The 27,968-nt window shown below is 45.7% G+C and overlaps 3 pseudogenes; all 3 read left to right on the top strand.

Moving 5' to 3' along the window:
- Positions 1 to 9,101: 9,101 nt before the first annotated feature.
- On the top strand, positions 9,102 to 12,501 carry LOC136533903 (uncharacterized; annotated as a pseudogene).
- Positions 12,502 to 13,753: 1,252 nt separating this feature from the next.
- LOC136533904 (probable 3-hydroxyisobutyrate dehydrogenase, mitochondrial) lies at positions 13,754 to 16,785 on the top strand (annotated as a pseudogene).
- A 1,356-nt stretch (positions 16,786 to 18,141) lies between these two features.
- LOC136533905 (geranylgeranyl transferase type-2 subunit alpha 1-like) lies at positions 18,142 to 21,959 on the top strand (annotated as a pseudogene).
- Positions 21,960 to 27,968: the final 6,009 nt, after the last annotated feature.

The raw sequence follows: 27,968 nt of genomic DNA, 5'->3' as shown, positions 1-27,968 counted from the left end.
CAACGCCAAATAAGCTACCCTGCGCAGATTAGTGTTAGTGTTAAGCAGCTGGTGGCCGAGTGTGAGTCAGATTCCACACACTCCATCATGGTCGTCGTTCCGACTCTGCAGCAACTTGCTTTTAGACAGCTCCATGGTGTCTGATGTAGCCGTAGTGCAGTAGGTAGATGAGGTCACCAAAATGCATGCGGAGTCTTGCACTACGGTCATGCCAGTCTTGATAACTTCCTACAGGTTTTCTCATCACGATGTGTCACACTATAGCCCGGCCTGTTTGGGACCGAGGTCTGCGGAAGCGGGCTGCGTATAAGGGGAACTCGGCGTTTTGCCCGCAATTTGTGTTTTGGCCGCTCCCCGTTCATCAGCCCGTTTTTCACGTAGTGCGCGGTCGTGCAAGGCAGACATTTCGGTGGGATTTTTTTTACGTTTTTCGCTAAGGCCTCGTTCGCTTCATGGAGAATGAGCCCCCGGAAGAATTCCTCCCGTAATATCGGCTAACCGGCGCGGAACCATGGAACTAAATAGGCCCTATTATGAGACGTCACGATTATAAGTCAAGATGGATAGTATACAGGTGTGGATAAGGAGAGCTAAAAGGCAAGATAAGACCCCCTTGCTAGAAGAGTCGGTTCATGCCATTGCCATGGTCGTCGAGGTCTCACCCGTAGTGATTATATCAGTAGTACATATCCCATCATTCTTGAAAGGCATGTGTAAGCTCATCAATCTCGCGTATAGGATCGACGGTACACAGCAAAAGAGATCCACCAAGGCCGAGAATGGGAAGGGGAGATAGAGTCACCGCGTTGATTCCGCATCTAGTGACTAAATATATCTGATAGATATAGACCGACAAAATATATATGTTGACAGATTATGTAGCAATTTCCAAATATTTGTATTTTGAGAGTAGATCGTAGTCGTAGCCAAAGAGGCCCAAAGTTTCAAAACATTAGAGCGTGTCAAATTAAAACGGCATTGCAGGCAATAATGTAACGTAATGAAGATGAGCACGCACGTTCAATTGGCAAGTCCGCAAGTGGGTATGTACGTAAAATATGGGCGTGGCACATTTGCATGCATGTGGGGTATTTTCCTAGTTTCCCAGGGCTTAAAATATACTACTCGTTGAGCTATGCCCCTTTCCCATGCGGTCCAGCCAGCCGCTTTGCTTGCACGCACGAGGAGGAGAGGAGGAAGCCGCCATCTCTGAACTCTGAAGTCGGGACGACCCTGTTCCCGTGCCGTCCTGACCTGCTGCTGCTGCCTTTGCTTTGCACGGGATGCACGCTGCTCCTCTTCTCTCCTCTCCTCCGCGCGCGCCCCCCTTTGCTTTGCACGCTGCTCCTCTCCTCTCCTCTCCTCTCCTCCACGTGCGCCCATCGTCCGTGTCATAGGCCTGTTCGGTTGGCTGGTTGGTATTATTACTGGTTCGTTTACGTGAGAAAAAAATACTTCTGGCTAGTTTATTAGAACAATATCCATGTAAGAGGACTGGTCAGTCCAGCCAACCAACCGGCCCCAGCCGAACACGGATTTACCAGTCCCCGTCCTCGTGTCGGCCCCTCTGGCCCGTGCACTGTGCAGTGGCTGAGACCCGCCACCACCTGTCGCAGTCAAGCAGCCCAGCCGGCAGGCATATTTTCGGCGCACCAATTCAACACACTTTTAGTAGAATCCCGATATACAATACGCCTAACCCAGTGGGAAGTGGCTACCATGGACTAGCGCATCATTAGGTAGTAGAGATGAAAACGGATCGGATATGGACGGATATCACCGATATTATATTTGTTTTCATATTTTTGTCCGGATTCGAATTCGAATACGGATAGTGTCAACTATGTCAGATAGGATACGATTGGATATCGACATCATAAATATGCGATTTGAGTATTCGGATACGGATACGGTATCGGATGTTGGATATCTGGACTCGGATACGGACAGATCTCAACCCCTCTAAACGGATTCGGTTTCGAATACGGTTGGAAAATATCCGTACCGTTTTCATCCCTACTGGGTAGTAGTAGAATAAGTAGCTTGAGCTCGCGAGACCTGCGGACTGCGGTTCAGCTCAGCATGCTTTAAGACTCCATGCTTAGGCCATGTTTAGATTGCAAGTTTTTTTACTCTTTCTCTATCACATTAAATCTTTGGACATATGTATAGAGTATTAAATGTAGATAAAAAAATAACTAATTACACAGTTTGATTGTAAATTACGAGACGAATCTTTTGAGCCTAGTTAGACCATGATTGGACAACAATTGTCAAATACAAATGAAAGTGCTATAATGTCAAATACTGATTCCTAACCCCAATCTAAACAATGCCTTAGCATTATTTTACCGGAACCCGGATACCAGAACAGCCTATAAGAGCAGGCTCTGTTTGATACACACTAACTAAATTTCATTGTTGTAATGTCGGTGTGTTTTCTATATGAATGTGGTCAACGTTAAGAGAAATTTAAGTTAAGACAAAACTAAAACGATATATATTTTTAAATCAACAAATATAGTATTTGAGAAGTGGCATAATGTGGTAGAACCGTCTAATCTAATGCCTCCTAGGAGTACTCGTCTTCTATTAGACACTAAGTACTCGAGGGATGACACCAAATTGCGCGGTTTCGTCGAGCACACCCTAAGGGAGAACAAAAAAAATCCACATTTTTTAATCATGATCACAAATGAGAGAATAAAGCTTACATCATTATTAATCATTTCTTACATCATTTTTCATGCAACATCAGAGTATAATATTTATTGTTATAATAGCATAATATAAACATGTGAACAGACTTACAGCGAAAATAAACATTTATTTATGACATGGTGAAGTATTGATATATAAACTATGACAATAGATTATAAAACTTTCATTTATAAAAAATATTTAGTGAGAGTTATAAATAAAGACTATGATCGTAGCGTAAAGGAATCCTCTCTGAGTCCACTAGAATGAATCCGCACATAAAGGTCAGCTCTAGCATCCACCTGTCACCTGCAACAGGGAGAAATAAAATCCTGAGTACTCAATTGTACTCAGCAAGACTTATTCGACAGGAGAAAATAAAAGACTCCAAAGATATGCAAGGCTATCTGGCTTGTGGGTTTATTACATCTGCAGCGTCCTTATATTCAATTTTATTAGCAGTCATCATTAGTTCATTAACTAACCATTCTATATAAATACCTGTGCTACTTTCAAGCAGGTGGTAAGCAATCAGATTTTCTTTTATCATCTTTCATCTTACAGTTCTTATTACGGTGCTAGAGTGTAGACAAGTCGTACCGACACGGCAACGATTCGCGAATCAATGAGCCTAGCTAGGTACCCCGAAACACACGCCCCGCTTGTACCCCAGGTACAGGTAGGACCAACCCACTACCCTCCTGTCACGGGGTCTAGGTCCCCGTCTAAACTTAGACTCCAAACCCCGTCTCTGAGTCCCGGACTCAGTGCGGGTGCAAGGATCTCCACCCAAAAATCACCTAGAAAGTCGGTCCGAAAAGAGCCGAAACCCATGACAAGAGAGTAACAAGTTTTTCCAGCGTCCATACCCAAGTATGTGCTCGGGATAATAAATCTGCGACTTGCCTAGCGTCCATTACAACGGTTGGTCCTTAACCGACACAGACAGGGAAAACTGTGTAACCAAGCTATGTCCCGTTGGTCGCAGGACACAACCTCTTACACCCACCAATACCCAAACCATATCCCTGCCCGGTCTCCATTTTTCCTTTCCACCATTTATATATTCCAAATGATAATAATACAGTAATATATTTCCTATCTCTCGCGAGTGATAGGCAATCACTCAATTTCTACCGGAGTCATGTAGCATAGCAATCTACACGATCCTGTCATACTAGTAAGACTCATAGGATAAAGATATATATGCAAGTGAGTTTCATTCAACTCCTTAAAACTTAATGCACAAATATAATTTAAAGTGCAGAAAAGTAGGGGTTATGCACCGGGGCTTGTCTGGGTAAAATATAACCAAAAGTAAGTATTCCATCTTTGTGTTCTGATCCCTAGCACCATCTTTTCAGCTACTCCATTTGATACCATCGATCCACCGCCATTCCTATCATGATATGCAATGCGATGCATAGATGATGCAACAGTTAATTAACCAGGCAACAATAACTCAAAACAGAGTACATACTACGAACTAACAAGCTAGCTCTAATGACTAACACACTAATCTACGTATCAACATCGTCGAGAAAGATGTCATTTCCTAACAAGTGTTTTAGTTATACAATTCCAAGGTGTTTCTTTATTCTATTCTATCGATTTACTTTATTCGAAATAGGGCATCATTATCTATCTAGCAAACTAATTATTTTAGAGCTACAAAAATTACAGTGAGCAGCTAATAATATTAGTAATTTACTATAAAATTTTCAGAGTCAATACTATCACTGATTTATCACGAAAATTCCTACAAGTTCATATTTTAACACTATTAAGCACGTTAAAATAATTAGAGCAACCCTGAAAACATTTTAAAACTAGATTAACCAAATACGCTAATAGATAGATCATGGTTTTAGAAACTTAACAAAATTAGTTTCATAATTTTAGGACAACCACACAAATTTATATTGATTTTACAAATTTATATCTCAAACTAAATTAACAATTGCTTAGAAAACAAAAGGGGCCAGCGGCCACCTATTCGGCCAGCGGCCCAAGGCGGGAGTCCGCGCACACACGGCCCAGTCGTGGTGACAGTCCGGGCAGCGTGGCTCAGCCCACAAGCGCGCGCGCGGCCTACTGGCTAGGCGCGGCCCAGCGGCACAAGGCTGGCCTAGACAGGGCGCGCGGCGCAAGCGGCCCAGGCGAGGCGCGGAGCAGGCCGCGGTCGCGGAGGCGCAGGGCGAGCGGCCCAACAGGGCGGCCCACGCGGCGTGGCCCAGGCACGGCGCGTATTTTTGTAGAAAGGACCCCCGCGCTTTTCTCTATTCAAACCCGAGATCCAGAGCACTATTTATATGAGTCACGTAATTTACATCTAAAACCCTATATTAGTTCCTATTCACACTTTCTCACCTGCCCTCTCTCCCCAAAAGCAGAGCACGGAGCAGAGGCACTGGCCGGCAGCGACGGAGGCGGTGCGCAGGGGCAGCGAGGGCGGGCCACGGAGACGGAACGACGTGGGGAGGGGCGCCGACCACGATCGGACCCGGACCCGGACCTGGCCCGCGGTCGCGGACTGAGGCGGGGGCAACCGAACGGCAGCCACACATGGCCGCGGTAGGGAAGGCGGCGTGCCGAAATCCGGCCAGGAAGGAGGGCCGGCCACGCGCGGGGATTGACGGCCCGACCACGGACGACGGCATTTCCAGCCGCACGCGTGGGCGGCAACGGCTCGGTCGGCGTGTGGGGCGGGCCGCGGGTGCCAGCACGAGGTCACCCGGAGCAGCGGTTTTAGCGCGGGGCCGAGGGGCGCTCGCGCGCGGTGGCCGGGCGACGGCGGGCGGCCACGGCGCACCGGGGGTGGCTGCGCAGCGACGGCGCGTGTACAGGAGGAGGAGGGCGCGGACCGGGGCGGTGGCCGGCCATGGCCTGGCGATGGCCAAGGCGGCCAGGCGGCGTGCGTCGGAGGCGGCAATTGCGGTGAAGGCGCGCCGACAGCGAGGTGGCGGTGGCGCGGTCACGGCGAGGCGCAGCGGCGTAGGAGTATGGGAGGGCAGCGCTGTGGCTTGCCGCGCGCTCGCGAGGGGGAAAAAGAGTCGGCCACGGGCGGGGGCACACGGCAGCTGCGCGCAACGGCTGGAGCTCGTGCGGTAGCGGGACAGTGAGGCGGTGCGGAGCTCGGTGCGGACGAGGCGTGGGGAGCAGGCCAAGGCGACGCGGGGCGCTGCCACGGTGGGCACTCGGCTTGGCAGAGGCAAAGAGCAGAGAGCACAAGCCTTCGCAGCTCGTCCGCCAAGGCTACACCAACGTCGGCTTTCAAGACCAGAGGGGCGGCGCTGTGCTCTGAGCGGCAGCTGGCGAGCGTGGCGAGCGTCTTCTTGCAGCTGCTTGGCGCTGCCGTAGCACAGGGTGACGGGACGAGGCGAGCAGGCAGTGGTGCGGCGTGTGTAGCGGGGGAGGTAAAACTGGGCACAAGTGCACGCGAGCCACATGCCGACAGCAGCAGTGCAAGGCATGTGAGGTAGCGCGGCCAGCACAAGCGGGCGCAGACGTGCGCGGGCAAGCAGACAGCAGCCAGCCAGCAACAGCGCGCCAGTGACCAGCAGCGCCAGCTCACTCTAGTTCGCAGGAGCTGCCCGTGGCCGGACCATACAGGCAGCTGGGGTGCACGGCTGCTGGTGGTGTGCATGTGTTTTGCCAAAATATATAAATAATTATGTAATTACAAATATGTCATTATTTCTTTATCACTAACATCTATACACATATGCATATATTTATTGTATGTTTAAACGTATACTTATCTATAGAAATACACTCGGAAAGAAATAAGTTTGTACACTACTTTAATTAATATAGCAACATGTTTATCAAAACGAAATACATGAGTGTATATATACCTATATATATTTCTCTATCAGTTTACTAATTTAGACAATTAGCAATATCTAAGCACAAAAAAAATTTCAACAAAGCTCAAATTTAATTTAGATTCAAAAGCTATATATATATATATAACGTTATATTTAATAATGTATTTTATTTCATTCTATTTTTGAGTTCTCTTCTACTCTAATCTTTCTCTAATTTATTATTAACAAGTTAATAATTACATGTTAGTGCTAAAAGAGCTCTTGTAAGTAACACCGGAGGTGTTACACATAATGTTCCATCCATTCAAAAATGTAGGCAATTTTAATTTTTTCTAAATTCAAATTCCTCTAGCTTTGACTAGGTTTGTATGAAAATGCACCAGCATCTACAACATTATGTTAGTTCCGTTAAATCCACCGAATTATTTCTTGATACTGCATTACTTGATTTTGCATATATTAATATATATTTTTTAGTAAATTGCACGGCTGGTCCTTAAAGTATTGGGCAGATTTCGTCTAGGTCCTCAAACTACGAAATCGCACATTTGGTTCCCTAATGTATTTAAGTGATCTCACCTAGGTCCAAAATAGACACGAGGAGGGTTAGAAACTGACGTGGTCATCCATGTGAACGTGATTTAAGCGTGGACATGGCGTATGGCGGCAACAGAGGCGCGGATGACGGCAACGTGGTGGCGGCGCAATTGATGGACGACTGAGGCCTGCCCGCGCCTGCGCATGTGAGCGACGGCGACGTAGAGCATCGCACGACCAAGTGGAGGCGGTGGTACGGTAGCAATGGCCGTGCGCAACGAGGCAGCGATGTCCGAGTGCATGCCCACGGCGGCCTGGGCGCGAGGCAGAGCGACGACTCTCGTCTGCAGCAGCGTGCACGCGGCTTGCCACCTCGCCCCGCGTGGGCAAGAATGAGGAGTAGCGTTGCGCTGCTCTGCTCTTCCTCTCTGCCCTGTTCTAGATCCCCGCCATTGACGCCGACGAGCACCATACATGCACCATGTGCGCGTGCATCAGCCACGTCCGGCACCTGGTGCACCATGCGGAGTACCGGAGCATGCAGGCGTCGAGCCAAACAATGGCGTCTGTTCGGAGCACGTACAGGCACCGCACGTGGGACTGCGCGGACTGGATGCACCGCACGCGCCATCGTCGTCGGACATGATGCCACCGCCCGAGCCGCGCCCATCGCTTGCAGTTTCCACCACTGGACCTCAATGACGGATGCGATGGGCTGTGGTTTGAGCGCTGCGCCATCGCGGTGGCCGGGGCAAGATCCGGCCACGCGAGATCCAGACCTCGGCCATCGCCGGCGCGTCGTCGTCCCTCCATCCGCGGCGCTCAGGCGTCTCCACCCATGGCCTCGCGCGCGGGAGGTCTCGCGGCCACGCGCGAGCCACGATCCACGGCGGCACGAATCGGTCCTGCCAGCGGTCGCTCGAGCTAAGGCTCCGCGGTGGGCGTGAGGGTCCCGCGGCCGCACGCGAGAGACGGTCCCGTCGACGGGTCATGACGATCCGCGGCGGAGTTTGGCGTGCGCCCTCTTGCTCATCAACCACCTCCTGGAGCTGCTCGAGTGCCTCGACGTCAACGCCACGAACAGCAACGGCGTTCCAACGACGCGACGCCGCCAGACTAGTGGTGGGCTGCGAAGGAGTCCGACCAGAGCGGACCTGGTGGATCGTGGACCTAAGAGAACCGGCTGCCACCGCGGACGAGCGGGGCAACAAGCTAGCGCTCGCGTTCTTCTCTGCGCCGCCAGCCATGAACGACACCTGGGTCATGTTCCCATTAGAATCCGGACGCCTACGCCGCCGCCTCGGAGCCAGCGGTGACCTCGGTGTGGCAGAAGCCGGCGGTAGAGCCCGGGAAGGCGGAGTGGGAGACTGGGGAGCTAGCGCTGGTGGAGATGGCGAGCCTAGGAAAGCGGAGTGGGAAGCTGGGAGCTAGCGCCGGAGACGGAGGAGGAAGACGAGCAAGGGGAAAGAGCCATGTCACCTTAAATCGTCCACGTGGACGGCTACGTCAACTTCTAACCCTCCTCGTATATATTTTAAACCTAAATGAGATCACTTAAATACATTAAGGAGACAAACGTGCCATTTCGTAGTTTGAGGGCTCAGATGAAATCCGTCTAATACTTTGAGGACCGGCCGCGCAATTTACTCTATATTTTTCTAAAAACTTGCTCAAAGTTAGTGAAATTTGACTTCGACCAAAACTAAACAGATCTACTGTTATAGTCAGGAAGGAAAATCAAGGAAAAATTCGAATCATTTTGAAAACAGGGGAAATGATATTTAGGGTGAAAAGTATTCAGTCTATACTGTTATAATCTACTGTTATATCTCAGGATGAAAATTAAAGATAAAAGGAAAAGTTTGAAATGGTCCGAGGTGCTTTCCACCAAATATTTTCTCTCCTTTAGATATCCCTCCAAATCTCGCATCGTTTGTACACGTCTAAATGTCTAAATAAAATGAGATAAAGTATAAACCCGGAGAGCGAAATGCAAGAAAGGCCATTGCAAAAGCGCCCCTCACCTCCCGGACCGCTTCCCCTGAGCTGAGCTGCTACCTAACAAGAACTTCCACACCACTTGCCCACCCTCTCTCTCTCTCTCTCTCTCTCTCTCTTTTCTCTCTGGATTCTGCCGGCTCTCCCTCGAGCTCATCGAATCCTACATGGAGAACGCCGAGGGACCTTCCCCGGACTCCGGCAATCATGCGGTGAGATTCATCGGCCCTCCTTTGCCCTACTCCCCTGAGATTTCCCCCCCTCCATTTCTCGTACAGTTTTTGGCTCATGCTTCTGCCAATTCCTTGCTTCGCGTGCGAAGACTACGCGGCACCGATTCCCACCTACTTGTTCTCATCCGCTTGGATTTAAATTGGAGCTTCAATTTTTACAGCTAAAACTCCAAAGATGCGACCTTTGCTGGTGAATTGTGGCCGAGCTGGCGAATCTTTGTTCTGCTATTTTGCGCTTCGTTTTTTCCCCCCTTCTTCTATTTCTCTTTTTTGGCAAACTAGATTAGGACCGGAAGATCGAATATTTCCTGCTTTGCTTCATCAGGCAGTGTTCCCTCGGCAGTGACTAATTGCTCTTGTTTGCCTAACTTGACTTCCTGCCACTGTGTCACATGAGCTAAAATTGGACTATATTCTATTTTGAGGCCCTTTACCTTTCTGACGAAACTGCTGTAGTGTATCACTTTTCTAAATTTCCATGTACCAAGTAACTCTGTGATTATGTCCACCACAAGTATAGTTGTAGAATTCAATTGCGTGCATGTTTTAGCTCAACATGTTCTGACTAATGTAATACCAGAAATTCAAAAAAAAAAAACTAATGTAATACCAGGCCAGATTCAGCATCTGACCGCGTGAATTCTCTAGATTACTCCTTAAAAACTAGCATTTTAAATTTACGATATTTCCATGTGGTTGTGCCGTTGTCAAGCAATAGGAATTAGGGATACCAATAGAAGATTTAATGGCCATGTTTCAGTTGAGAATGAGAGGAGTGATATGAGCTCGATGAGGTGTCATGGGTAAATGAAGCCCCTCTTTCATGGAAGTAATGGGGACTCCTCTTCTTTTCGTCTCACTCATTTACCAAGCTTTGTCTGGCTTATTTGACCATGGTTGCTGGATGTATTGTCTACTTGATTGTGTAGGCACTGGTTCAGGATGGCAATGCCCAAACTACACCTGGGCATAATTCGCGAAGGCCAAACCTTTCTTTGCAAATACCAGCTAGGACCTTGGATACCAGTATACCGACTTCGACAAGAGTTACTATATCCTCCAGCCCCAGTTCAACGAGAGTGGGTTTGCCACCGAGACCTAATTCAACGAGAACAAAATCATCTATCAAGAACATCAATCCTCAGAATAGTTTCAGAGCAAGGAGTTCAGCCCAGGAAGGTGATCGAGTGGTCCTTCTAAATCCTGGGACGTCATCTGAAGGGCAGCAGGATAACCCAACCACAGCAAGATCGTTTTCTTTTAGAAAGGTCATTAACTCATTATCGGCAAAAAGGACTCATTCTCTTCCAGTAACGCCTGTAGGAACTACTGACAAGGCTGCATCTCCTGCAAATCAATTAGATACCCTGCCAACTACATCTGTAAGTACATATATTTTTCTGATAAGCTGTGCCCATAAATAGTCTACTACTAGTGCATTAAGATGTTTTTTTTACACTACTAACAGAATGAAGGAGTTGAAGCAAAAATTAGGCGCTCGCTTTCAGTACCAGGAAATCGCAAAAACAGAAGTTTGAGGAGGGCAGATTCAATAGGTGTCATCCGTGTGATACCAACAACCCCACGACCTTGTGCCAGTTGAATGCAACCACATCGAACGATGTAATTGAAGAAAGAAACAATTGATGGTATAAACTCTTACAATCCTCTACTATGATAACTACATAAATTGAATCTTGCTTCAAAAAAGCACCATGTGCTCATCTGAGTACATTGTTGAGTTCTTTATAGTCCCTGAAGATGGAGGTGAAGATATTCCTGAAGAAGAGGCAGTCTGCAGAATTTGTTTTGTTGAGCTCAACGAAGGAGGGGAAACACTTAAAATGGAGTGCAGCTGCAAAGGAGAACTTGCCCTTGCACACCAAGATTGTGCTGTCAAATGGTTTAGCATCAAGGGAAACAAGATATGTGATGTCTGCAAACAAGAAGTTCAGAATCTGCCAGTGACGTTACTGAGAATACCAACTCAAACTGCAAACAGGGCGGGTAGCAAATGCTGCTCAGCAGAGAGCAGCTCAACAATACAGGTAAGATTAGCTTTGTCCAAAAAATAAAATAAGTCAAAGATAGTTGAGAGAGAGGGAGGACGGAGAGGGTTCTATCATGCTACATTGATGGACCTATGATGTTTTTACTGCTATCATAATATGGAGATACAACTGTACAATTTGACTTCAGTTCCTAACAGATTTTGGCAGGGACATTCCAATTCTGGTGATGGTTAGCATGCTTGCGTACTTCTGTTTCTTGGAACAACTTCTGGTTTGTGTCCCTTGCTTACTTCATTTACTAGTGGCATTTGAATGTTCAACTGTACTTCTCTTTCCGTTTCTTTTGTAACATTGTCTTTCATTGGAACAGGTTACTGATTTGCAGTCACGTGCACTGGCAATTTCATTGCCTTTCTCATGTGTGTTAGGCCTCCTATCTTCAATGATAGCATCAACTATGGGTGATCAATTGTACCCTCATCATTTACCTTTCATGCTGTTATAATAAGCACTTGCAGTGTAAAAAAAAACTAGTTATTTTATAGAGAAAGGTAGAAGTCATTTCAGTGTTTAGTAAGAGATTAGAGACTTAAGATATAGTACTTCACCATTATCCGCCCCCCATCTGTAACAAGTGCTAAGGAAACAGCGTACTTGATTTAAGTATTTGTGCAGATAACTAAAACTAAATCGCACCTGTTTTTTTCTCTTAGGGTTGAATTTATGTTATTTGGTGAACTTCTCTTGTTACTTTAAAAGTGTAAAACCCATATTTTCTTTGCTCCAACAGTGTCGAAGAGCTATCTATGGGCCTATGCTTCATTCCAGTTTGCTATCGTTATCCTGTTTGCTCAATCTTCTACAATGTGGTACGAAACTCCTCTTGGGTGACATCTATTGCAGATAAGTATTTGTGTGATGCTGACTATTGACTTGTGATCACATGCAGTTGAGAGTGCATCCAGTCCTTGCAGTCTTACTCTCCTCATTCACTGGGTTCGGTATTGCTATTAGTACGAACTCTCTGCTAGTAGAGTATTTGAGGTGGAGAGCTAGGAGGAATCACCGTTTAGCTCAGCAGGCTGCCAATGCTGCACAGCATCAAGAATCTGAGAATGATGGTGCAAATGACAACAATGGTGCTCGCGGCAGCAAGGGCACGATGCAAATTCTGGGAACAATGCTGTATGATGATTCAGGTTTGTCAGCAGCAAATTTAAGTAGTGGTTTCTCTTCTTTTTTCTCGAGCAGTGCAAAAATTCCCATGATCTGTGCGAATGCATGCTAATATGCTCACCTCCTATCTTAATGTTATCTTTTTGCAGATTATGAATGTTATGGGTGTGAACAGCTGTCTGTACAGTAAGTTTAGCTCATTCAACTCGGCACCAGTCACAAGAAGCTGAAACCTGGAAAAACATATATCTTCATATGCCACGTGGAGGGTGCTCACGGATATAGTTATTATACATCACGCAGAGATGAACCAAAACATGATATGTTTGTGTATTATTAGTCTACTAGTAGTTTGACACCAAATGTATGGGTTATTCATTTTTAAGGTTAATAGATCTGATATTACAGAAGTAGTGTACATCGCTAAGCGTGTGCAGCATATAGTTGGGACTTGAGAGCATATCCCCATATATAGAATTATAGATATACGTAAATAAATGAAGTGTAGCTTTCTAGTATTGAGGTTTGCTAGTCAGCACGGAAGAAATATTCAGATTGAATTGTGATACAACTGTCTCAACTGAGAACCACAGAATTGATGCAATGCGAGCGATTGAAATACACTAGTGATGTTGGTTCCCTAGAAGATGCTTGTTCTGAAGGTTCTATTAGTAAAGCCATCTACTGGCAACATGTATGAATTTGGCAGACACTTGAACTTCTTCCAGCACAGATCTACAAGGCACTTTGTTCAGCAAGACCAGATGAGAAGTATTATCGCTTATCAATGACAGTAATAAGCTCATTTGATTTATTTTATCCAAATCTCAGATTTGTAAGGATCAAATTGCCCAAACTCCAAACTTTTTCCTTCAATGTTTTGAGAGTTCTAATAAATTCAGCGAGATCAGATAAACATTATTATAGCATGCAGTACATCTTGCTCTAGGAATAATTTGCAACTGATAGAATCAACTGCAGAAAAATCCGATCCCTTCTAATTGGATAACGAAGTGGAGTGGTTGTGGATAACCTACTGATTGCAAAAGGCTTTCTTGATTTTTTTTTATAAAGCTTCCCAATTGCGTGTGTTAGTGTGCTACGGATGCTGAAACTGCTCAACGACAACAGTTAGTACTACCTCCACAAACTGAGCATCGGTTACCCCATTCCCATCGTCCTCTTCGGTGGCGCCGGCGCCCACGCCACCCGAACCCTCTTCCAGCTTCCTTCCACCCAAGCACGCCAGCCACCCATAGCCCATCGTCGCCGTAGTCCTCCTCCCCCCCCCCCCCCCCCCCGTTGTACTGAGATTGGATTGGATCAGAGTGGACTGTGTCGGGTACTCGGGTTGGGTCCAGTCCTTTCGCTGGTAACGAAACTGCTTGGATGGATTGGTTTAACTTGTTGCCAGCAATCAAATTCATTCCCCACTCCTTTCTTCTGCGTCAGTAGGTTGCGGTTGCGGAATCCTCTCCTGCGCGGCACACACTGAGTCCTATCCGCCCCTGTTGCAGTTTTGCGGAAGGCAATGGTGGGGTTCGGATGGAGAGTCGGCTCAAAGTTGCAGAGATGGGGCTCGAGCTGCCTCCGGGGCTTCTCTTCTGCTGCAGTTCCGTCTCAGCTGGAGGTGACTATCCATCTATGCTATCTTGAATTCTTTCTAGCAGCAACCAGCATCCACGAATCATGATGTCTAGATGGTTTTTTCTGGCTGCACAGACTACTTCTACTTACAATTGCAACGTCTACCATGACTTAACTAAAAAAGGAAGAAGCTTGGACATTTTTTTCTGACTCAATTTACCTAGTCCTTGTTTAAGGTAGACATGGACACGGCGAGCTGCATTGCTGGCTTTCATGAGTTGCTGGTGCTTTTCAGAATGTTGGATTCATCGGACTTGGAAACATGGGCTCCCATATGGCAAGGAATTGATCACGGCTGGATATAAAGTGACTGTTCATGATATGTAAGTTCCTGCCTATCCTTACATATACTGTTCATGATATGGGTCACAGAGTTCATTGTTTTTTTTTTCTTCTGGTTCTTATTCGATAACATTGAAATCTATCTATCAGAAATGAAAATTCCATGAAGAATTCTCAGACGATGGAATCCCCACAAAAACAATCTCCACTTGAAGTATCAGAGTCGAGTGATGTCATAATTACCATGCTTCCTTCCATCTACTCATGTAAGTAGATTGTTTCTGTAACTCCCATTCTTGTCAATTCAATTCTTGATCCACCATTTGGATCATGACATCAGAAGTAGACGGTAATTATCCTTTGTGTAGCATGTTCTATATCCAACCATCTTTACAAATATATAGCTTGTTTCCTGGAACTTTGATTAGGATATTCAGAGATGCTTTTCCAGGTTTAGATGTATACAATGGACCCAATGGTTTACTTTGCGGGGGCGAACGCCTGGGACCATGGTTATATGTAGATTCATCAACAGTTGATCCACAAACATCAAGAAAGATATCGACAGACATCTCAAGATGCCATTAAAAGAAAAGAAAGGTTAAGTTCCACCATATAACATTGGAGCCATAATCTACTATTTGCAATTGTCAATTAAAAACTTCAACTGAGTTTAAATGAATGCTGCAAAATTAATTATTTCTGTTACTGGCATCAATTAATACTATGTTCAGGTTACGCTGAAAGCCCTATGATTCTGGATGCTCCGGTGTCCGGAGGTGTTCCTGCTGCAGAAGCTGGCAAGCTAACTTTCATGGTATTATTCTTGGTTCTCGTCATAACTCTAGCTGTTCGGTCAGACTAAAAAACTATTACATTAATATAGAAGAAATTGATCTTTATTTTTTTTGTTTCAAGCAATGATATACAGGTGGGTGGTCTTGAGGAAGCATATTGCAGCCAAGCCCTTACTTCTCGCAATGGGGAAAAAGGCAATCTACTGTGGTGGGGCTGGAAATGGCTCGGCAAGTTTTATTAACCTTCATTCTTCACCAAAAAAAATTGTGTGACGATGATTCTGACTCACTCTTGATATTGGGTATTTAAGGCTGCAAAGATATGTAACAACATGGCAATGGCAATCAGCATGCTTGGGGTCTCCGAGGCCTTGGCTCTTGGTCAGAACCTTGGGATCAAAGCAACCACTCTTACAGACATTTTCAACTGTTCAAGCGCTCGCTGCTGGAGTAGGTATTGTCTCTGCTCATCTTATTGCCAGTCTAAGCTGCTGTGACTTCAGAATTTGCTTCCTAAAGAATTGGAAGTGTAACAACCATGATTCAGTTGGGTGTCATGAACTATGGAGATTAAGTTTTTAGCTTTAGCTCGTATGTTGCATCATCTGAATTTTAAGTGGTTTTCTTTTCTGTTGATTTCAACAGTGATACATATAATCCAGTTCCTGGAGTTATGGAAGGTGTTCCATCATCAAGGAATTATAGCGGTGGTTTCACTTCCAAACTAACGGTACAGATTGACACAAATGTTTCCTCGATCAAATTCTACTGTAGAATATTAGGTAGATTACTTCACATTGATAAGGATGAGTTGATGTGTCTAAAAAGATACTCTTATGAATACAAGTGAGTTGCTTGGGAACAGTGTTTACTAGTAGTATTTAATAGCTTGTACTAATAAGTTAGCTTGTGTGGAGTATAGTATCAGATTAAACTTTAACCATGGTTTACATCCCTCTGCTGCAGGCTAAAGATTTGGATTTGGCCATGGCTTGTGCATCTGGAGTCGGCTTCAAATGCCCCATGGGTTCCGAGGCACTTGAAATGTAATACATTTTCCCCCTCTTTTTCATTCTTTTCATGAGATAAGACTTGGTAGAAGATGTTACCCCCTCTCCACTGCTTTGCAACTAAGCTGGTGCTCTCTGCAGTTACCGAAAGCTGTGCGAGGATGGCTGTGAACTCAAAGACTTCTCGTGTGCATTCCGACATCACTATGCTGGCAAGGATGAAGAGTGATCTTGAAGTTACGCTGCAAATTTTCCTCCTTTGAAAATCAATAAAACAAATAAAGTTATTGGAATGCTTACAGTGTAAGCTGTGTAGCGTTATATCAGGAGGCAGAGACATGGTTGTTGAGCTGTAGTGATGATCTGATCACCTTTGTAAAACTGTTATTGGCTTGCTTCTAGGCAATCGGGCAATAGACTGTTCTGGGACAGATTCAACAACCATGAGCCAAGAACTGCCAATTTCCAGCATTTCCGTTTCTGTTGTTACCAACAAAATTGAGATGAGTTGATCTGAGCTACTCCATCCGTCCAGGAAAGAATGCAATATTTGCATAGTGTCATGGTTTTATATCTTAAATTTGATCAATTATAGATAAAAGAATATCAATATTTATGATATCAAATATATATCATTAGATTAATTACGAAATATATTTTTATAATAAATTATTTTGGAGACGTAAATGTAAATAGTATTTACTAAAAATTTGGTTCTAACATGAACTACTCTTCTTTCGACGGTAGAAATTTGGTTCAACATGAACTACTCTTCTTTTGACGGTAGGCAACACCTGTTCGGTTGGCTGGTTTGTATCGTTGCTGGTTTGTGAAGAAGTACTGCTGGCTGGTTTATGTGAGAGAAAAATACTGTTCTAACTGGAAATTTACGATCGTTTACGACAAGCCACAGCCAAACGAACAGGCTGAGGTACTACATAGTTGCATTCTTCTTTTGATAGTATGCAACATGTAGATGTATTCTTTTCTGTACGGAGGGAGCATGTGCATCAGAATATCAGGCCATGTTTAGTTCCCCATTCCAAATTTTGACACTATGCAAAAAGAAGATTTCCCATCACATCAAACTTGCGGTATATGTATGGAGTACTAAATGTTGACGAAATTAAAAACTAATTGCTCAGTTTTGTTGTATTTTGCGAGACGAACGTTTTGAGCCTAATTAGTCAACGTTTAGACAATTATTAACAAATAAAAACAAAACGACATTGTACCTACAGTGTCGCTACAGTGTTTCAGCGGCGCAGAGTCGGGCGAACTAAACGCGGCCAAACATCCCGGCTCCCGTCGAGGTAAGAAGTGGAGCGTGTGTAGTAGACTTTGTTTAGATTGTAAGTTTTTTCATTTTCTCTCTTACATTAAATTTTTGAACATATGTATGGAGTATTAAATATAGATAAAAAAGTAATTAATTACACAGTTTATTGTAAATTACGAGACGAATCTTTTAAGCCTAGTTAGACCATGATTAAACAATAATTGTCAAATACAAACGAAAGTGCTACAGTACCCGATACTTATTTCTAAGACTCATCTAGACAAGGCCTAGTTGCAGTTTGTTGCGCGACGGCTCCAACGAAGAACTACTGCAGCAAGCGCCGGATTCCTAACACTGGCCTATTTGCAGTTTGTTGCGCGACGGCTCCAACGAAGAACCACTGCAGCAAGCGCCGGGCCGACGGCTGCGGCGGCCGCCGAGGGCGGTGGTGCGGGCGAATCTAAACCCAGCTATAACCAATAGTCCAATACACAACGGCACGAGTACTAGCCTACTCCTCCTAGTACTGGTAGGTCCCAGGAGAAAAAGAAGGGGCCTACTTGGAAAGGTGAACAGCCGCTCTCCCCGAGATCCAAACCCCCACACCCGCGCCGCCGGCGCGGCGACGGAGGAGGAGGCGATGCACGGCCGGCCGCGGCGCCCCGCCAAGCCTGAGGACGAGGAGGTGGCGTCAGCGAAAGCCGCCAAGCTCCGGGACCTCCAGGCCCAGGTCCTGCACAATCACCATGCCCGCACGTAAGCTGCCGCCCGCCCGTACTACACCCTCTCCCTCTCCTTGCTCCGCCTAGCACTGGTCGATTCTGGCAACCTATAGGATTAGCATGATAGAGCTTCGGTTAGCTCTCATGGCTTGGCGAATTTTCCTGCGGAGGAAAGATGCAAATTTTATTGCTCCGTTCACGCTGTGTTGCCCTGCTTCTTTCTTGAAGCTATGAAGGCCCGCGGTTGCCTCATTGTTCAATTGGAGATCCTCATTACCTGGCCTGGTGCATATCATTGCAAATTATCGGTCGCTTAATCAGTCATAAAAAAAAAGAAACATGGATGTCATATCCCAGTTGCAATTTCACTCTCTTTTCCTTGTCCGACAAAGTAAAAGATCCCAAATCAATCTTCCAGGTAGTGCTAATAACACACTGGACTTATTTAACAATGGCTGGGGCCTGTAGTACACTAGGAGGCAATTGGGCTGAGCTTCAAGCTGCTCGAGATAAATCCAGAGGCCTACACCGCATGGAACTACCGGAAGCTTGCGTTTCAAGCACATGTCAAGGAGCTTCTCTGACCCGGAGGCCATCAAGTCTGCTGTTGATGATGAGCTGAAAGTGGTTAGTTCTCTGATCCATCAACACTCTTGTATCAATTAGAAGTAGAGCTTTATGTTTTTGTGCTTTAGTCGTTCCTGGCACCCATTGCAATTGCCTACTTAGATGATGCTCAAATTTGGAATTTTCGAAGGTTGAGGTTGCTTTAGGCAGAACCCAAAGTCCTATGGGGCTTTGGTATCACCGGAAGTGGTTGCTAAGCCAAAAGCTAGCACCTTTGGATTTCAAACGTGAGTTTGGCCTCTTGGATAAACTGTTGAAGGTGGGACGCCGGAATTTCCATGGATGGAATTACCGAAGGTAGGTTTCTGTTGTTGGAGATTACAGTCAAGATAGTCTGCTTGGATTGATTCCCCCTTTTACAGGTTCCTTGCAAGATTCAATGGTGTGCCAGATGAGGATGAGCTAAAGTATACGATGGATTAAAATCAGCGACAACTTTAGTAATTACTCAGCATGGCATAATCGTAGTATACAATTGTATTTATGGTCATTCTTTCTGTATAATATTGTTTATGGCGTTCTTTCTAATGCTTACTCTGACTCTTTCATATGTCCATGTGGTGATGTTAGAATTTTTTTGTTCTAAAAAAACTATATGGTGATGATGGATGATTAATGAAACAAGTGTAATCAATAACAGTCATTTGAGTGAGAAATGTAGTCTGCTCCACCTTTAATTTTTGGCATAGTGAAATAAGCACTAATTACTGGCAAACTTAGCTGCCACTTTATAGCAATGTGTGATTGATTCATATTTTCATATTAAAACAGCAGATGAAAACGATGTGTTGTCAGTTTTGTAATTTGTACTGTAATTGATATGCTGCCTTTCTTCCTGTAATTGGCAAAGGATATTTCGATTGCCTTGTATGACCCTTTGTCCTATTTGCCTCATTGTGTCGTATTTGTGTTTACTTGTTGGTTTTGGTACCAATCTTGAAATAATATATTGCTGCAATTTCATTCTCATTCACCTTTTTGGCAGTATACTTCTGTCCAAACCTACTAATCAGCCCAGAACAAAGGTTTTGAGTCAAAGCAGAAGATTTTTCCGAGGAGTTTGAACTTGTTACTCAAGTTCTTTTTACGGATCGCGAGTGACCAAAGTGGATGGTTCTATCACCTCTGGCTTTTGTAGCTCAAACGTCTAGTCCAGATAACCCACAGCTGATTGCTTCGTGGCCTTCTAGTGCTGCAAAGCTCACTTCCTCTTTGATCAAGGAAAAGATGAGCAGCACACACTGTCATCTATCTGGTCAAGGGCTGTACCCATTGTTCTTTATTTTAATGAGCCTGTCAAAGGATTAAATCAATCAAGTGAACTTAAAGTCTGATTTGGAGTTTGATAAGGATATTCAATGGAGGCCCTCACAATGGCAGACTCTGGGTATTCTAACTGTTGTGGCGACATGTCTCCAAATTACAAATGAATGTAGCAGTTTGCAGGAATATTCTGTTGAAGTGAGCTTACCTGCTCGGATGACATTGTGTCTAGAAGTGGCTCTAATTACAGTTGTCCTGTGCATTTTGACATTTAACATTGAATTGATCAGCAACAACACAGCCCAGGGTTAGATCTATTGACAAGCCAGTTGCCTGGAATTGCTCAGAATCATTCCCGTCTCATGGAAACCGCATCCTATCCCTTTTGATCTGCTAAAGATCACTAGTGCTTTGGTAGAACAGGACACAAATTGGCATTTTGAAAGACTATCTGAGGAGATAGATCTTTTCAGAGAGTTACCTGATGACAATGGTTAGGCTGTAAATTCTTCTGAAGCTGTTTTTTCATAATTAAACCTCATCCCATAACATACTCTCTTTTCCAGCAACTTTGGGAAGTTGACATTAGCCCGGCTATTGCTTGCTTGTGCTGCTATAAAATCCCGTGGAAGATCTCTAACTGAAAGGAAGGGATACTGTGAAGAGGCGGGCTTTCACTGACTTGATTCACCTGGATCCATCTCATAAGCAGTACTATGAGGATGAACGGAGCTTAGTCCTGATGGTAAGGTAGCGTAAAGCATATTTGAAGCAGGACTTTGCTAAGGGATAATGCGCTGCTGTCTAACTTAACTTTTTCTTGCAGTTAACGTGACATGGAGACTTTCATGAAGCACTGTTCAGTTCAGGTTCAACCAAATTCAGCTCCCCTGAACATGTGCAACTTTGCAGATTGTCTTTAACACGCATTGGATTGCTGAACGCCTGTTGTGGGTTCAAATGCTGGACCTAAGCCGTAATAGCCTTAGATCAGTCGAAGGTTAGCATTTGAATCATCTCTTATGTCCACTTCAAGAAAAGAAATTATGATATTTTAACAGTGTAACAAGGCCTGCGAATTAGCTTCTCAAATGCAGTTGGCCTCCGATAGCTTCTCAAATGCAGTTGCAGAACTGATAACTATTAAAACTAATTTCTATTTATGAGATAATTGGCTTAGTCATTTGCAAATGCCTGAAGGATAAGATTTGAGAAATTGGCTTTGGCATGCTAACTTTTTGTTCTTTTAAGGTTTGGAGGCTTTGCAGCACCTTGCGTTCTTGAACATCAGCAACAACCAGATCAGTAGTTTCACAGCACTTGAACCCCTTACGAAGATAATCTCATTGAAAGTTCTGGATTTATCCTTCAACAAAATTGGAGCTCACTCAATTGACACAACACGGTATATCTGCGTCTCCATTCTCACACAAAATCGAATCAAGTGAAGCTTTTGAAGAGTACCAGAAGGTAAATATCAACGTGGAGGAATACTGGGACGCGATACTGTTCTTCAGATCTCTGAAGTTGGCACAGCTTGATATCAAAGGAAATGCAGTTGCCAGCAAGGAGAACTTCAGAATCTTGTCATGACGCTCATTCATTGTCTAAAATGGTTGATGGTGAAGATGTCAATTAATTGATGGCTTTCACTTAAGAGTTGTGCAAACTTGGGTAGAGTCATGGCTCACGCTGTAAACTAAATTTTGCTAGAAGCCATTGATTTGCTTCATATGTACTGCTATATTTGTTTAAGTGAATCTGAGACCCAAATATGATGTTACAGCAGAGTTCTGAATTTCCAGGATTGAACTGTCATAGATCATACAATACAATGCAAGAAAGAAGATGTATCTAATTGCAAGTTGTTTACTTTCAGCAGAAATTTTCAAGTTCAAAATAGAATGAGGTACACTGCTACCATTTACATTTTGTATTGAGCGTTGCTCTCTGGCTGAGGTTTATCTGTCAATGATGTTGTAATTAAACTTCGGGAGTTTAATGCAGTTATGTACTACTACAGATTTTCTGTCCCTTTTTACGAGGCTCTTGCTTCTAGTGTTGCAGTCCCAGATTTCACAAGTCAACAATTTGTAATTTCTGTTGATATGCACTCTTCTGAACTCCTGTTTTTGTTGATAGCTGTAGCTCTGAAATTAATTAAAGACTATGGAAAATTAAACTCTACATCATAATAGAAATAGAAATGCTCATGTGTGAAGTACTTCACAGCTGCATCAAATCTTCAATACCTAGAAACTCCACCAATGGCCCAATAGTTACCAAACGCACTGTGAAATGACCATGGTAAAAGTTTTCAAATAAACAATTTCTTCAAAGATATCAATGAGTACAACCAAAAAGACATGCAGGGCCTCTCTCAGATAACAGAATTGGGCAATTGGCTGCAAACTAAGTCTCAGCGAGACCTAAGATGTTATAAAAGGTTCATCTATGCTCAATAGCTTAATAACAGAAGCACAATTCATTCCAAACACAGGAGCGCCATCTTCTCTTCAACGGAGCTAATCAACCTGGCAAGCGACCGGCAGGCGGCCGGGATGAGGATGAGCCCCAGCACGCTGCTCCGTGTGAGCGAGCAATGGCGGCGGCGCTGCGCGTACTCCACGGCGTCCTGGAGGATGATTTGCCCTGCTTGTCTCGATGCAGTGGAACAGGCCGTGGAAGTAGGCGGCCGTCGTTGACGCCGATGAGCATCCGCCGGAACAGCAAGCTTCCGGAGCTCGCGACGGCCGGCGAGCTGCTGCCAGCAGCGTCCACGGGCGCAGCGGAGCTGTTGACAGTACGCGTCTCCGAAACCGGATCGCTTGGGATGGCCCTGTGGTCCTCCTTCCATTTGTGCCCAAGAAGGATCCCCCTCTGGTAGATGAGCATGGCATGTATAACAGGTTAAAGAAAAATTGGATATTACTGCTGGACTTGGTTCGAAGAATTAGTAGACAAGAGTGTGATGCCTGACTTTACTTAAGAATCTCGATGGGAGGGGTGGATAATTGCTGCTCAGAAATCTTGAAGTTGGTAGGTATGATGTTCTAATTGGGTCAGCATCCGAATACAGATAGCTTACCGCTAGGGTTTGGGGTGCTCGGTTTCGAACAGTAGGAAGGGAGAGAAGAGATCGGGAATTACTGTTGCGTGCTCTCGCCGCGAAGACGGCGGGAGCAGGCGGCGGCGCTCGCCCGGTCGGCGCCCGAGGAAAGAAAAAGCGAGAGAGAGAAGGAGAAGGGACCACTAGAGCCTGGGTTGGACTTGGATTATCCAAAGTCTCTTTGCATTCTTGGACTATTTAACTGGACCTGCAGTCCAGACTTGAGTGGATAGTTGGTCGGGCCAAAATCCAAGACCCAATTTGGACATCAATAATGATACGCCCCCAGCGACGTTTCGAAATGCGTCGTCACCGCCACCCCATTTGTCCTCTGTGTCACCGCGCCCAACTCCTATCTTGATGCCGCCGCCTTCACCCCACCCGTCCCTTTGAGTCGTCACGCACGCCCCACCTTAGCACTCTACGCATCGACGCTCCGCCGAGCTCCGCGTTGTCGGCGAGCCTCTATGTTACCGAATCCGCGCCACGGGCAAGCTCCATGCACCGCCATCGAGCTCTGCGTGCCGATGAGCTTCTATTTGCCATGTTGCTCTGAAAAGCCTAGTTGTGAACCCATGTTTCGAATGTTTATATGTTTTGGGCATATGTTGTAGGTGCTTCAGGCGCATGTGAACGGTTGTCTGTATTGCAAGGAGATGTGCTCTAAAACCGTTTCAAGTGTTTCGAGAGCATGTGTAGGCGAGCTTCAAGCGATGTTGCAAGTGCTTGTGTTTACGGATGTTGCAACAGCGATGTTATATATTTTCAACAATAATCTGGGCATGTTTCAGTAGTACATCGCCGATGTTGCAGCAACATTATTGACATGTTTTAATAGTAATCCGAACATGTTTTAGTTTCATTAATACATCGTCGATGTTTGCAATGGTGGGCCCCAAGGGAGTCCGTGCGGAGAGCCAACATCCTCTGCGCGACGCTGCCCCCACCCGTCTCTGGTGTCGTCGCCGCACTCCCACCCCGCCCTCTCTACGGCGCTGCCGCCGCCCTCCCCCTCCCGTTCTCTGCGTTGTCGCCGCGTCCCATGCTGCCCTATGCGCGTCGTCGCCCAGCTCCGGTGTGGCGTCGCCTTCTGCGCAATGCTGAGCTCCGCGTCACCGGCGAGATCAGCGCTCGGACGCTCTGTCCCGAAACATGCGTGCTCCTGTCCTCTGCGCACTGATGCCGTGCCCACCTATACTCTGGTCGTCGCCGGCCCCAATGGGAAAACAGAGGAGCCGCCGGGGTGTCCGGACGCGGGCGTTTGTCTGGATGTTCGGATGCTAGTAGTTCCGTTTGGACATGTTGAGTGTAGACAGAAAACAAAGACGAATGGGCAAGGGGAGTCACGTCGTGCAACAAGTTGTGCTTGGCATTGCTGCCATGGAGCAGAAGGACCGGAGCAGGCCGAAGTGCCTCAGCTCGTAGCAACGGAGGAAGAAGGTTGGGGGGGGGGGGAAATATCTAGAGCTAGCATGAGCACCCGACCATGGGTTTGTGTCGCTCGGTTAGAAAAAAAGTACGAAAACGTCTAGTCCCTCCTCTCATCCAGAATCTAGCTAAAAGATCATTTTTTTGAAATGGAATAAGTATAACAAGTTCTAACTCAAAGTCTCATGTTTAGCGTGACAAGTGTACCATGAATGCATAAATGATATCAATATATATTGAAATACGATTGAAAGATAAATGAATTATATTACAACATTGGTATGTACAAAATCATAAAGATGGTGCATAAATAAGATGAAAATTTTGAAATTCCAGTGGACGTGCCTCATTCTAACCCTTAGGACTTGCCTAACGCTTACAGCATGGTTGCTGCCCCAACGTACACGTCTGCACTAGATGTCCATGTCACAGCTACATTGCAGCCTTGCAGTGTGATAGAGGATCCTGCAGCAGAAGAGTCGACGGCCTCATATGAGGCTGTGGTTAGTTCGAGAGAAATTTGGAAATTTGGCTACTGTAGTATTTTCGCTTTTATTTGACAATTAGGTTCAATCATAGACTGATTAGGCTCCAAAACATTCATCTCGCGATTTTCCAACCAAACTGTGCAATTAGTTTTTTCGTCTACATTTAATGCTCCATGCACGTATCATAAGATCGATGTGATGGCTACTGTAGCACTTTTTGGGAAACTTTTTTTGGAACTAAACGCAGCTGAGGAAAAAAACGAAGTAGCTAGAGTATGCGTGTGTGTGCGGAGATGGAGCATTAGGGCAGTTCCAATGAAAAAAACTAGTAGTTTCTATAACATAGGATATCACACAAAAAAATACTGCTTTCAAACCCATAGTTTATATAACATCATTCATACAAAGAGTAAATTAAATGCAGCACCAAAACAAAATAGATCAATTGTGACAACTATTTTTTACGGCCCACATGTGTTCCGTCGACAACACACAATGACAAAGAAACAAAATTGGTCGATAGCTGCCAGCAAATCAACACAGTGGCAAAATAAATCATATTTCTGCCATTCACTTTCCAGAACCAAATATCACCATACAGCCAAACCATATTCAGTCTCGAAAACCATACATTAATTAATAATAGCAATCCGAGAGATTAAAGATAAATGTAACATATATAGTTCGTGGAAGTACTGAAGTTCATCATATGCAAAATAAAATAATAAGGTGCCACGTCCATGTCAGGTAGGTTGCACATGCACCAAGATCCACCAGGTCGCAATGGACTCCAAATCTTCAGAAACCATCCCCCTTCGCAATGTACATATACATAAGTACTAGTTTATCATACACGTACATACAATACATGTACCTCACATCTTACGCATATACTGGTATCGGGCGTGGCTGACAACTGTCTGAGTTCTGAAAGCTTGTGCAAGCGAAAGTTTCAAGAGAGAGACAGGATGGATTATTCTCTTGTGTGCTCCACGCGAGCGAGCCATGTGGGTTCAGGAGGAGCCGCAGCAGATAGAATCCACCGCGCCACGCGGGGTTGCCGCGTGTCGTTCTCGTTCGCTTCTTGGCCGTGAATGCCGGTGCCCCGGGTCGGACTCGGACGGGAGAGAGCCGCGGACGCCGGGGATACGAGGCGAGGAGCCGGCGGGAGGTCAGCCGCATGACGCGATGCATGCCAACCGGGACTGCTTGCTATGCGCCTTGCCTACGAGGAGCGGAACAAGTACAGCGCACGCGAGATGGGGACCGGCGCGAGAGAGAGAGGACCGGGGGCGGAGCAACCGATCGCGGGTGAGTGAGAGAGGGAAAGCACGACCTGGTCCCCAACGCGATTTTCCCCGTTTCTTAAACCGTCTGTTTGGTTGGAGTGCTGGAGCCAACCGAATGGGTTCGACCCATTTCTGGTTGTTTGGATGGAGGTTTGCGGATGGGTTGGGTTCGATCCTAGGAGAATATTCCTCTAATATGCGGGTTCGGTTGCTCCGTCGAAATCTGGCGGATGGAGCCGCTCCGCTCGGTGTTGATAAATTCACGTGCGCTTGCAGTAACCCTAAACCTTATCCCTTCACCTCCCCAAACCTTATCCCTTCACCTCCCTCCACTCGCACGGCTCCATCAAACCGCCGCCGCCCAGCGCCGAGCCCAGCCCATCTCCGCCAGGGTTGCGTAGCGCCGGCCTCGCCCAGCGCCGGCTTGGCCATCGCGCTGGCCCCGCCTGGGTCCGCCGCCCTCCCGAGGAGCCGCCCCGCCCCCTCCAGGTCCACCCGAGGAGCGCCCGCCGCCGGGCCTCTGCCCGGACGACGCGCCCTCTGCCCCGGACCGGCTCCGCATCTCCGCCAGGGTCGCACGCCCTCTGCGTCGACCCCGCCATCTGCCCTGGACCAGAGCCAGGTCGGCCTCTGCCCCGGATCCCTACAGGTGAGTACTGGTTTAGTCTTGTTCTGTTGTTACTTTTTCATAGCGACTTCATTGATGCGATTGATGAAATGCTGAGAGGTTTCGGGCAGCGCCTGAAACCCGCGAGGGGGCGTCCCCCCCCCCTCGACCCCCGCCCACTGATCGGACAGTGGGCGCCGCGTTTGCGTACAACGCCTAGATGGTTAGGAGCACCCTTTTCCTATGAATAGAAACAAACTATGGATGGTCTTCAGTAGTATATTGTGCTCAGACTTAATTGTAAGTAATTTGAACCAAAACTACATGAATTTAAGACCATGTTACCTCTTATATGGAATTGGATGGGGTCTGTTTGAATATTTGCTTTTTACCTACCTGATCTATATTGATTGTGCTGCTGTGCTTGATTGTGCTGCTGTATGTAGATGAATAACAGGCTCAAGGCATTTGTTTTTGCTGCTGCTACACATTGGTTGTGTTGTGTCATGGCAATGTTGTTTGGTCTAGGAAAATAAACAAGTTGCAAGAAGGGAAGGGATTACTTATGCACCAATATATGAAAGGGGATAGGAAGAGAATAGAATACCTCAATGACAAAATCTGGAAGGATGACACAACTTGTGTAAACATGCTGAGAATGAACAAAGCACGTTTCTTTAGGTTTTGTAAGTTGTTTAGAGATCGTGTGGTTTAATTGAAGATACCGTTCATATATGTGTGTGTTGAGGAGCAAGTGGCAATGTTTTTGCATACTGTGGGGCACAATGTTAGGAATAGAGTAATTGCAACCAATCTTGGTAGATCCGAGAACGGAAGAAACGGTCAGTCATTATTTTAACAAAGTACTTCATGCTATTGGTGAGCTACGAGATGATTATATTAGGCCCCCTTCATTGGACACTCCAGCTAAAAT

The sequence above is a fragment of the Miscanthus floridulus genome, unplaced genomic scaffold (genome assembly GCF_019320115.1).
Source record: "Miscanthus floridulus cultivar M001 unplaced genomic scaffold, ASM1932011v1 os_1294, whole genome shotgun sequence".
NCBI classification, from domain to species: domain Eukaryota; kingdom Viridiplantae; phylum Streptophyta; class Magnoliopsida; order Poales; family Poaceae; genus Miscanthus; species Miscanthus floridulus.
The sequence above is the reverse complement of the archived record's forward strand: the minus strand, read 5'-3'. Positions and strand labels throughout refer to the sequence as shown.